Source organism: Pseudophryne corroboree, chromosome 11, assembly GCF_028390025.1.
Source record: "Pseudophryne corroboree isolate aPseCor3 chromosome 11, aPseCor3.hap2, whole genome shotgun sequence".
Lineage (NCBI taxonomy): Eukaryota > Metazoa > Chordata > Amphibia > Anura > Myobatrachidae > Pseudophryne > Pseudophryne corroboree.
Genome location: NC_086454.1, coordinates 60,375,354 through 60,388,657, shown reverse-complemented (window position 1 = coordinate 60,388,657; position 13,304 = coordinate 60,375,354).

The window sequence follows — 13,304 nt, the reverse complement described above, 5'->3', positions numbered from 1 at the left end:
ATACACCTTATACACACAGCCTGAAGATCATTTTAGTCAACAATTTTTGTAACTTTGTGCATTAAACAAAGTGTGTGTACATTCACACAATTCATTTATGTTTCATATACCCCTTATACACACAGCCTGAAGGTCATTTAATACAATATTTTTAATAACTTTGTGTATTAAACAAAGTTTGTGTACATTGAGCCATCAAAAAACAAAGGTTTCACTATCTCACTCTCACTCAAAAAAGTCCGTATTTCGGAATATTCCGTATTTCGGAATATTTGGATATGGGATACTCAACCTGTATTTGCAGGTTCTGAGATTTTTTCCCCAAAAAAGATTCCCCAATTCACAAATCTGCGCCCATACATTACAAATATTTTTCAGTGATTTTCACATTATTTTCAACAAATACAGATCTACCAATCTTGAAAGGCTCACCCAGTTTACTAAAAATTAGTGATGTGCACCTGAAATTTTTCGGGTTTTGTGTTTTGGTTTTGGGTTCGGTTCCGTGGCCGTGTTTTGGGTTCGGACGCGTTTTGGCAAAACCTCACCGAATTTTTTTTGTCGGATTCGGGTGTGTTTTGGATTTGGGTGTTTTTTTCAAAAAACCCTAAAAAACAGCTTAAATCATAGAATTTGGGGGTCATTTTGATCCCATAGTATTATTAACCTCAATAACCATAATTTCCACTAATTTTCAGTCTATTCTGAACACCTCACAATGGGGGTCATTTCGAGTTGTTCGCTCGGAAAAAATCTTCGCATCGCAGCGATTTTCCGCTGAATGTGCATGCGCAATGTCCGCACTGCGACTGCGCCAAGTAAATTTGCTATGCAGTTAGGAATTTTACTCACGGCTTTTTCATCGTTCTGGCGATCGTAATGTGATTGAGAGGAAATGGGTGTTACTGGGCGGAAACAGGCCGTTTTATGGGCGTGTGGGAAAAAACGCTACCGTTTCCGGAAAAAACGCAGGAGTGGCCGGAGAAACGGGGGAGTGTCTTGGCGAACGCTGGGTGTTTTTGTGACGTCAAACCAGGAACGACAAGCACTGAAATGATCGCAGATGCCGAGTAAGTCTGGAGCTACTCAGAAACTGCTACGAGGTGTGTAATCAAAATATTGCGAATACATCGTTCGCAATTTTAAGATGCTAAGATTCACTCCCAGTAGGCGGCGGCTTAGCATGAGCAAATCTGCTAAAATCCGCTTGCGAGCGAACAACTCGGAATGACCCCCAATATTATTTTTAGTCCTAAAATTTGCACCGAGGTCGCTGGATGGCTAAGCTAAGCGACCCTAGTGGCCGACACAAACACCTGGCCCATCTAGGAGTGGCACTGCAGTGTCACGCAGGATGGCCCTTCAAAAAAATACTCCCCAAACAGCACATGACGCAAAGAAAAAAAGAGGCGCAATGAGGTAGCTGTGTGACTAAGCTAAGCGACCCTAGTGGCCGACACAAACACCTGGCCCATCTAGGAGTGGCATTGCAGTGTCACGCAGGATGGCCCTTCAAAAAAATACTCCACAAACAGCACATGACGCAAAGAAAAATGAAAGAAAAAAGAGGTGCAAGATGGAATTGTCCTTGGGCCCTCCCACCCACCCTTATGTTGTAAAAACAGGACATGCACACTTTAACGAACCCATCATTTCAGCGACAGGGTCTGCCACACGACTGTGACTGAAATGACTGGTTGGTTTGGGCCCCCACCAAAAGAGAAGCAATCAATCTCTCCTTGCACAAACTGGCTCTACGGAGGCAAGATGTCCACCTCATCATCATCGTCCGATTCATCACCCCTTTCACTGTGTACATCCCCCTCCTCACAGATTATTAATTCGTCCCCACTGGAATCCACCATCTCAGGTCCCCGTGTACTTTCTGGAGGCAATTGCTGCTGGTGAATGTCTCCATGGAGGAATTGATTATAATTAATTTTAATGAACATCATCTTCTCCAGATTTTCTGGAAGTAACCTCGTACGCCGATTGCTGACAAGGTGAGCGGCGGCACTAAACACTCTTTCGGAGTACACACTGGAGGGAGGGCAACTTAGGTAGAATAAAGCCAGTTTCTGCAAGGGCCTCCAAATTGCCTCTTTTTCCTGCCAGTATACGTACGGACTGTCTGACGTGCCTACTTGGATGCGGTCACTCATATAATCCTCCACCATTCTTTCAATGGTGAGAGAATCATATGCAGTGACAGTAGACGACTTGTCAGTAATCGTTGGCAGGTCCTTCAGTCCGGACCAGATGTCAGCATCAGCAGTCGCTCCAGACTGCCCTGCATCACCGCCAGTGGGTGGGCTCGGAATTCGTAGCCTTTTCCTCGCACCCCCAGTTGCGGGAGAATGTGAAGGAGGAGATGTTGACAGGTCGCGTTCCGCGTGACTTGACAATTTTGTCACCAGCAGGTCTTTGAACCTCTGCAGACTTGTGTCTGCCGTAAAGAGAGATCCAAGGTAGGTTTTAAATCTAGGATCGAGCACGGTGGCCAAAATGTAGTGCTCTGATTTCAACAGATTGACCACACGTGAATCCTGTTTAAGCGAATGAAGGGCTCCATCCACAAGTCCCACATGCCTAGCGGAATCGCTCTGTTTTAGCTCCTCCTTCAATGCCTCCAGCTTCTTCTGCAAAAGCCTGATGAGGGGAATGACCTGACTCAGGCTGGCAGTGTCTGAACTGACTTCACGTGTGGCAAGTTCAAAGGGTTGCAGAACCTTGCACAACGTTGAAATCATTCTCCACTGTGCTTGAGACAGGTGCATTCCACCTCCTTTGCCTATATCGTGGCCAGATGTATAGGCTTGAATGGCCTTTTGCTGCTCCTCCATCCTCTGAAGCATATAGAGGGTTGAATTCCACCTCGTTACCACCTCTTGCTTCAGATGATGGCAGGGCAGGTTCAGGTGTTTTTGGTGGTGCTCCAGTCTTCTGTACGCGGTGCCTGTACGCCGAAAGTGGCCCGCAATTCTTCTGGCCACCGACAGCATCTTTTGCACGCCCCTGTCATTTTTTAAATAATTCTGCACCACCAAATTCAAGGTATGTGAAAAACATGGGACGTGCTGGAATTTGCCCAGATGTAATGCACGCACAATATTGCTGGCGTTGTCCGATGTCACAAATACCCAGGAGAGTCCAATTGGGGTAAGCCATTCTGCGATGATCTTCCTCAGTTGCTGTAAGAGGTTTTCAGCTGTGTGCCTATTCTGGAAAGCGGTGATACAAAGCGTAGCCTGCCTAGGAACGAGTTGGCGTTTGCGAGATGCTGCTACTGGTGCCGCCGCTGCTGTTCTTGCAGCGGGAGGCAATACATCTACCCAGTGGGCTGTCACAGTCATGTAGTCCTGAGTCTGCCCTGCTCCACTTGTCCACATGTCCGTGGTTAAGTGGACATTGGGTACAACTGCATTTTTTAGGACACTGGTGAGTCTTTTTCTGACGTCCGTGTACATTCTCGGTATCGCCTGCCTAGAGAAGTGGAACCTAGATGGTATTTGGTAACGGGGGCACACTACCTCAAGAAATTGTCTAGTTCCCTGTGAACTAACGGCGGATACCGGACGCACGTCTAACACCAACATAGTTGTCAAGGCCTTAGTTATCCGCTTTGCAACAGGATGACTGCTGTGATATTTCATCTTCCTCGCAAAGGACTGTTGCACAGTCAATTGCTTACTGGAAGTAGTACAAGTGGTCTTCCGACTTCCCCTCTGGGATGACGATCGACTCCCAGCAGCAACAACAGCAGCGCCAGCAGCAGTAGGCATTACACTCAAGGATGCATCGGAGGAATCCCAGGCAGGAGAGGACTCGTCAGACTTGCCAGTGACATGGCCTGCAGGACTATTGGCTTTCCTGGGTAAGGAGGAAATTGACACTGAGGGAGTTGGTGGTGTGGTTTGCGCGAGCTTGGTTACAAGAGGAAGGGATTTACTGGTCAGTGGACTGCTTCTGCTGTCGCCCAAAGTTTTTGAACTTGTCACTGACTTATTATGAATGCGCTGCAGGTGACGTATAAGGGAGGATGTTCCGAGGTGGTTAACGTCCTTACCCCTACTTATTACAGCTTGACAAAGGCAACACACGGCTTGACACCTGTTGTCCGCATTTCTGTTGAAATACTTCCACACTGAAGAGCTGATTTTTTTGGTATTTTCTCACCAGGCATGTCAATGGCCATATTCCTCCCACGGACAACAGGTATCTCCCCGGGTGCCTGACTTAAACAAACCACCTCACCATCAGAATCCTCCTTGTCAATTTCCTCCCCAGCGCCAGCAACACCCATATCCTCATCCTGGTGTACTTCAACACTGACATCTTCAATTTCACTATCAGGAACTGGACTGCGGGTGCTCCTTTCAACACTTGCAGGGGGCGTGCAAATGGTGGAAGGCGCAAGCTCTTCCCGTCCAGTGTTGGGAAGGTCAGGCATCGCAACCGACACAATTGGACTCTCCTTTGGGATTTGTGATTTCGAAGAACGCACAGTTCTTTGCTGTGCTTTTGCCGCAAGTCTTTTCTTTTTTCTAGCGAGAGGATGAGTGCTTCCATCCTCATGTGAAGCTGAACCACTAGCCATGAACATAGGCCAGGGCCTCAGCCGTTCCTTGCCACTCCGTGTCGTAAATGGCATATTGGCAAGTTTACGCTTCTCCTCAGACGCTTTTAATTTTGATTTTTGGGTCATTTTTTTACTGATCTTTTGTGTTTTGGATTTTACATGCTCTGTACTATGACATTGGGCATCAGCCTTGGCAGACGACGTTGATGGCATTTCATCATCTCGGCCATGACTAGTGGCAGCAGCTTCAGCACGAGGTGGAAGTGGATCTTGATCTTTCCCAATTTTTTTAACCTCCACATTTTTGTTCTCCATATTTTGCACACAACTAAAAGCCACCACAGGTATACAATGTAGATGGATGGATAGTATAGTATTATATTACTTATGGACGACAAGTGACGACACAGAGGTAGGTACAGCCGTGGCCTACCGTACTGCTGCTTATATATATAATATACTGTATAATGGACCTGGTGGACACTGTCAGCAGACTGCTAAACTAGGATGAAGAAAAAAACAACAACACAGGTATACAATGTAGATGGATGGATAGTATAGTATTATATTACTTATGGACGACGAGTGCACTGACGACACAGAGGTAGGTACAGCCGTGGCCTACCGTACTGCTGCTTATATATATAATATACTGTATAACGGACCTGGTGGACACTGTCAGCAGACTAATAAACTAGTATGAAGAAAAAAAAACACCACAGGTATACAATGTAGATGGATGGATAGTATAGTATTATATTACTTATGGACGACGAGTGCACTGACGACACAGAGGTAGGTACAGCCGTGGCCTACCGTACTGCTGCTTATATATATAATATACTGTATAACTGACCTGGTGGACACTGTCAGCAGACTGCTAAACTAGGATGAAGAAAAAAACAACAACACAGGTATACAATGTAGATGGATGGATAGTATAGTATTATATTACTTATGGACGACGAGTGCACTGACGACACAGAGGTAGGTACAGCCGTGGCCTACCGTACTGCAGCTTATATATATAATATACTGTATAACGGACCTGGTGGACACTGTCAGCAGACTGCTAAACTAGGATGAAGAAAAAAACAACAACACTGGTATACAATGTAGATGGATGGATAGTATAGTATTATATTACTTATGGACGACGAGTGCACTGACGACACAGAGGTAGGTACAGCCGTGGCCTACCGTACTGCTGCTTATATATATAATATACTGTATAACGGACCTGGTGGACACTGTCAGCAGACTGCTAAACTAGTATGAAGAAAAAAAAAACACCACAGGTATACAATGTAGATGGATGGATAGTATAGTATTATATTACTTATGGACGACGAGTGACGACACAGAGGTAGGTGCAGCCATGGCCTACCGTACTGCTGCTTATATGTATAATATACTGTATAACGGACCTTTTGGACACTGTCAGCAGACTGCTAAAGTAGGATGAAGAAAAAAACAACAACACAGGTATACAATGTAGATGGATGGATAGTATAGTATTATATTACTTATGGACGACGAGTGCACTGACGACACAGAGGTAGGTACAGCCGTGGCCTACTGTACTGCTGCTTAAATTTATATAATATACTGTATAACGGACCTGGTGGACACTGTCAGCAGACTGCTAAACTAGTATGAAGAAAAAAAAACACCACATGTATACAATGTAGATGGATGGATAGTATGGTATTATATTACTTATGGACGACGAGTGCACTGACGACACAGAGGTAGGTACAGCCGTGGCCTACCGTACTGCTGCTTATATATATAATATACTGTATAACGGACCTGGTGGACACTGTCAGCAGACTGCTAAACTAGTATGAAGAAAAAAAAAACACCACAGGTATACAATGTAGATGGATGGATAGCATAGTATTATATTACTTATGGACGACGAGTGACGACACAGAGGTAGGTACAGCCGTGGCCTACCGTACTGCTGCTTATATATATAATATACTGTATAACGGACCTGGTGGACACTGTCAGCAGACTGCTAAACTAGTATGAAGAAAAAAAAAACACCACCGGTATACAATGTAGATGGATGGATAGTATAGTATTATATTACTTATGGACGACGAGTGACGACACAGAGGTACGTACAGCCGTGGCCTACCGTACTGCTGCTTATATATATATATAATATACTGTATAACGGACCTGGTGGACACTGTCAGCAGACTGCTAAACTAGGATGAAGAAAAAAACAACAACACAGGTATACAATGTAGATAGATGGATAGTATAGTATTATATTACTTATGGACGACGAGTGCACTGACGACACAGAGGTAGGTACAGCCGTGGCCTACCGTACTGCTGCTTATATATATAATATACTGTATAACGGACCTGGTGGACACTGTCAGCAGACTGCTAAACTAGTATGAAGAAAAAAAAAACACCACAGGTATACAATGTAGATGGATGGATAGTATAGTATTATATTACTTATGGACGACGAGTGCACTGACGACACAGAGGTAGGTACAGCCGTGGCCTACCGTACTGCTGCTTATATATATAATATACTGTATAACGGACCTGGTGGACACTGTCAGCAGACTGCTAAACTAGTATGAAGAAAGAAAAAAAAACACAGGAGTGTTTTTCAGGCAGACAAACGTATACTGGACTGGTGGTCACTGTCAGCAAAACTGTGCACTGTACTCCTGCTATAACTGCTCCCCAGTCCCCACAATTAGGCAGTTTGAGCAGAGCAGTGCACTCAGCACAGATATATCATGCAGCAGTGCAGCACACTGAGTGAGCACAGATATGGTGGTCGGAGCGTTTTTTTCAGGCAGAGAAACAAAGGATTAAACTCACTGGTGGTATAATCAAAACCCTGCACTGTACTCCCTAACAGCTGCTCCCCGTCCCCAATCCTCCCCACAATTATAACTAACTAAGTCACTCTGTGTTCTACTATAACGGAGAGGACGCCAGCAACGTCCTCTCCCTATCAATCTCAATGCACGTGTGAAAATGGCGGCGACGCGCGGCTCCTTATATAGAATCCGAGTCTCGCGAGAATCCGACAGCGGGATGATGACGTTCGGGCGCGCTCGGGTTAACCAAGCAAGGCGGGAGGATCCGAGTCGCTCGGACCCGTGTAAAAAAAAGGTGAAGTTCGGGCGGGTCGGATTCCGAGGATCCGAACCCGCTCATCACTACTAAAAATGGTCTGCAAATCTGCTAATTGTTACCATACACTAGCAATCTACAGCCCCAAGCAATCTGTGAAATCCAATATGTTCGACAACCTGATTTACTGATTGTAATCACTTTTTGGTTGGAATCTGCAATCTGTGAACCCAGGGGGTCATTCCGAGTTGTTTGCTCGTTATATTTTTCTCGCAACGGAGCGATTAGTCGCTAATGCGCATGCGCAATGTCCGCAGTCCGACTGCGCCAAGTAAATTTGCTATGCAGTTAGGTATTTTACTCACGGCATTACAAGGTTTTTTCTTCGTTCTGGTGATCGTAATGTGATTGACAGGAAGTGGGTGTTTCTGGGCGGAAACTGGCCGTTTTATGGGTGTGTGCGAAAAAACGCTACCGTTTCTGAGAAAAACGCGGGAGTGGCTGGAGAAACGGAGGAGTGTCTGGCCGAACGCTGGGTGTGTTTGTGACGTCAAACCAGGAACGAAACTGACTGAACTGATCGCAGATGCCGAGTAAGTGTGGAGCTACTCAGAAACTGCTAAGAAGTGTCTATTCGCTATTTTGCTAATCTTTCGTTCGCAATTTTGATAAGCTAAGATTCACTCCCAGTAGGCGGCGGCTTAGCGTGTGCAAAGCTGCTAAAAGCAGCTTGCGAGCGAACAACTCGGAATGAGGGCCCCAGTTCATTGCTGATTTAGTTGCACAATCATCTGTAAAACTCCAAATTGCCCCAATTGATTGCTGATTTATGGGAGACTTTCCTCAATAATGCTTGCCACAAGATCTGCATTTGAGTCCTGCTATACCAGTGGTAGAACTTGCGAGTGGAGGGTCCAGGGACAAAAATATGGTTTGGCCTCCTCTCTTCTAGCCCCATGTTGAGTTCTTAAAATGTCATACGGTAGTGCCCCATGTGACCACCTAACAATACAGAAAGAATCTATTGTCTAATAATAATATGTTCCTACTTTAAACAAATAATCTATGCTCCCATTATTTGAATAATAATAATATGTGCCCCCTTTAAACTCACCAGTGTCTGATGTCAGCAGCGCTGCTCGGAGTTAAACAGTTGAGTCTGCTGGCAGAGGATGATGGGGAGAGGCAAAGGGAGGCAAGCATGTAGTGACAGAGAAGAGGCAGAGGGTGATGGGCAGAGGTTGACAGGCAAAGGGTGACAGGGAGTATCAAATTGTGATGGGCACAGGGTGATTGGGGGAACCAGATGGTTACAAGCAGGGGTATTAGACCATGAGGAGAGGCAGAGGGTGATGGGGAAAAGGCAGAGGGTGATGGGAAGAGGCAGAGGGAGATGTAGAGGGGCAGAAGGAAATGGGGAGAGGAAGAGGGTGATGGGGGAGAGCCAGAGGGTGATGTCCTGCTTGGCGCCGGTGAACTAATGCATTATTGGTACCTGGTTGGCCTGCATAATACCACCAACCACAACTTGACTGCTGCGAGACCAGTTGCAATGCACTGCCTTCACCGCAACTAGCTCTGCCTCTGTGCTCCTCTACTGGGTAGGCAATAACAACAATGTGTGGTCAGAGTCCAAAAATTACAGCACGGCCAGTAGGCTGAACACTATGGACCTGATTCATGTTTGTAAGTAAAGCAAAAAAGCAAGCAACTGGGCACTGCAGGTGGGACAGATGTAACATGTGAAGAGAGATTTAGATTTGAGCCGGGTGTGTTCGAACTGATATTGAAATTGCACTGTAAAAATAAAGCTGTCTAACATTTGTGGGTTACATGCAAAAGTAGCCAGTATTTGCACAGCACAGCAAAAACATAATTGTATTTTTCTCCCCTTGCATGGCAACATGGTTTGTTACAGGCACAAACTTACTTGCTTTTTTTTTGCTTTACTTTCAAACATGATTTAGGCACTTGTCTGTGATATGTTTATCAGCTAGCTCCAAGGTGCTACATGGATCTGGTGATATGTAGGGACCCTTGGAAATGGGCTAAATCGGGAATCTTCATTAGGCTGGGCCTTGTTCAGTGGCGGATCTAGACTTAACTTTTAGGGGGCGGCGGTTTAAGAATGATGACTCCTCCCCCTAATCATAGCCCCTCCCACTTAGTAATGCCCTTCCCGTTCGCTTCTAAAATTTCCTATTGTTGCCATTACTAATAAAATGTTGCCAGTTAGTGGAGAGAACCCTGCGCACTGGTGATACAGACTGGCGAATCGCCATTCCTTCCATCAGAGGTGGTAGAGGATAAGACAGTAGGGCAATTTAAACATGCATGGGATAGACATAAGGATATTCTTACAAAGAAATAAGGATCAGATAAGGTTAGAGATAAAAATAATGTAACATAAAAAATAATAAAAAGGGCAGACTAGATGGGCCAAGTGGTTCTTATCTGCCGACAAATTCTGTTTCTACAGCACACAGAATGAGCCGAAATTCACATTATAGCATACTGAATGAGCCGACATTCACATTATAGCACACTGTATGAGCTGAAATTCACATCATAGCACACTGAATGAGCCGAAATTCACATTGTAGCACACTGTATGAGCCGAAATTCACATTATAGCACACAGAATGAGCTAAAATTCACATTATAGCACACAGTATGATCCGAAATTCACATTATAGCACACTGAATGAGCCGAAATTCACATTGTAGCACACTGAATGAGCCGAAATTTACATTGTAGCACACTGAATGAGCCGAAATTCACATTGTAGCACACTGAATGAGCCGAAATTTACATTGTAGCACACTGAATGAGCCGAAATTCACATTATAGCACACTGAATGAGCCGAAATTCACATTGTAGCACACTGAATGAGCCGAAATTCACATGATAGCACACTGAATGAGCCGAAATTCACATTGTAGCACACTGAATGAGCCGAAATTCACATGATAGCACGCAGAATGAGGGAAAATTCACATGATAGCACACTGAATGAGCCGAAATTCACATTATAGCACACTGAATGAGCCGAAATTCACATTGTAGCACACTGAATGAGCCGAAATTCACATGATAGCACGCAGAATGAGGGAAAATTCACATGATAGCACGCAGAATGAGGGAAAAATCACATTATAGCACACTGTATGAGGCAAAAATGACGTTATAGCATGCAGAATGAGCCGAAATTGACATTATAGCACGCAGAATGAGGCAAAATTCACATGATAGCACGCAGAAAAAGGGAAAAATCACATTATAGCACACTGTATGAGGCAAAAATGACATGATAGCACGCAAAATGAGGCAAAATTCACATGATAGCACGCAGAATGAGCCGAAATTGACATTATAGCACACAGAATGAGGCAAAATTCACATGATAGCACGCAGAATGAGGGAAAAATCACATTATAGCACACTGTATGAGGCAAAAATGACATGATAGCATGCAGAATGAGGCAAAATTGACATGATACTAGCACGCAGAATGAGGCAAAATTCACATGATAGCACGCAGAATGAGGGAAAAATCACGTTATAGCACGCAGAATGAGGCAAAATTCACATGATAGCGCGCAGAATGAGGGAAAAATCACATTATAGCATACTGTATGAGGCAAAAATGACATGATAGCACGCAGAATGAGGGAAACATCACATTATAGCACACTGTATGAGGCAAAAATGACATGATAGCACGCAGAATGAGGCAAAATTCACATGATAGCACGCAGAATGAGGGAAAACTCACATTATAGCACACTGTATGAGGCAAAAATGACATGATAGCACGCAGAATGAGGCAAAATTTACATGATAGCACGCAGAATGAGGGAAAATTCACATGATAGCACGCAGAATGAGGGAAAAATCACATGATAGCACGCAGAATGAGGCAAAATTCACATGATAGCACGCAGAATGAGGCAAAATTCACATGATAGCACGCAGAATGAGGCAAAATTCACATGATAGCACGCAGAATGAGGGAAAAATCACATTTTAGCACGCAGAATGAGGGAAAAATCACATTATAGCACGCAGAATGAGGGAAAAATCACATTATAGCACACTGTATGAGGCAAAAATGACATAGCACACAGAATGAGGCAAAACTCAGCCAAATAATGCAGGGAGAAGAGGGGGGGGGGGGGGGGGGGAGAGAAATGGGACTCACACACTCACACTCACACACACTCCCACCTCATAGATGGAGGCCGGGTCCCGCCGCGGTATTGGGAACGGGGTGCAGAGCGGCGGGGGACGAAGACAGAGAGAGCGTCTTGACGCGCGTACAGGAAGGAGGGGGCGTGGTCAGAACAGAGGTCGCTGTACGCGCGTCACGACGCTCCTCTCTCTCCTCGTACCCCGCCGCGCTGCACCGCTCTCCACCCCGTTCCCAATACCGCGCCGGGACCCGGCCTCCATCCCGGTGCCGGTATATGTAGGGGGGGCGTTCGCCCTAATCGCCCCCCGCTAAATCCGCCACTGGCCTTGTTTGAATTCTCTAAGTCTTGTGAACTTCTCAGTCATTAAGATGAGAAGTTCATGGAGTCTTGACTTCAAAATCCTAAAATCTCCCCCTTGGAACAAGATAGATAATCTTCTGATCAGTTCTTTAGACGGATACAGTATGCTATACCGGCATCCGGGATGCTGGCAGTCAGTATACCGACAGCGCCATCCCTTGCGGGCACGGTGGCTCGCTGCAGGTTATGTTGTGGACACTCACAGAGAGAGAATAGCCTGTGTCGCCAAGATTCCAGCATTGGTATTTCACCGCAGGTCAGGATTTCACCGCCAGTTGGGATTGTGATCGCCAGGATCCCGACTGGCTGTATGTTAACCGTTTCCCCTGTAGACACATCATGGCTTCACTAAAAGCTGGTATTAAGTGAAACTTTGCATTTTATTTTTAGTTTTGCTTGAAATTAGCCTTCAAACTCTAAACTGGTCCAATGTTTGTCACTTATAATAAAGACTGTAGAAATACCAATCACTTAGACTAGGGGTGGGCAAAATACGGACCGCGGGCAGGATGTGGCCTGCAAACCAATCCTGCCGACCCACTGCCTCCCCCCAGCGCGCAATGACAAGCGGCTTGTCATTGCTCTGCAATACCTCCAAGCTCCCGGTGCCTGTCTCCCTTGCTGCTGCTGCACTGCAGTGCTGCGCGGCGCCTGCAACACAGCTTGCCTTGTAGCCTCCTCCTCCCGCCTCCCGATTCCCCAGTGATAAGGACAGTGTTCAGTTGAAAATGGGGCAGAGCTACGCGACGATGAGGGGGCAGGGCTACATGGGACCTCCGGGGGCAGAGCTACATGGACAAGAGTCAGACTGCTACAGATCCATCCTTCCTGCCTCTGCCAGCCAGCCAGATCAGTAAGTTAATGGAAAAAGTGAGTTAGAGAAAGTGTGTGTGTGTGTGTGTTTGTGTGTGTGTGTGTGTGTGTGTGTGTGTGTGTGTGTGTGAGTGTGTGGAGGAATATTCAATTGTTTGAAAAGTCAGTTGGGTGTCTGTTTTTTTGTGTCTATTAGGTAGGAAAAAACAGACACCCAACTGAATTTTCAAATAATTGAAT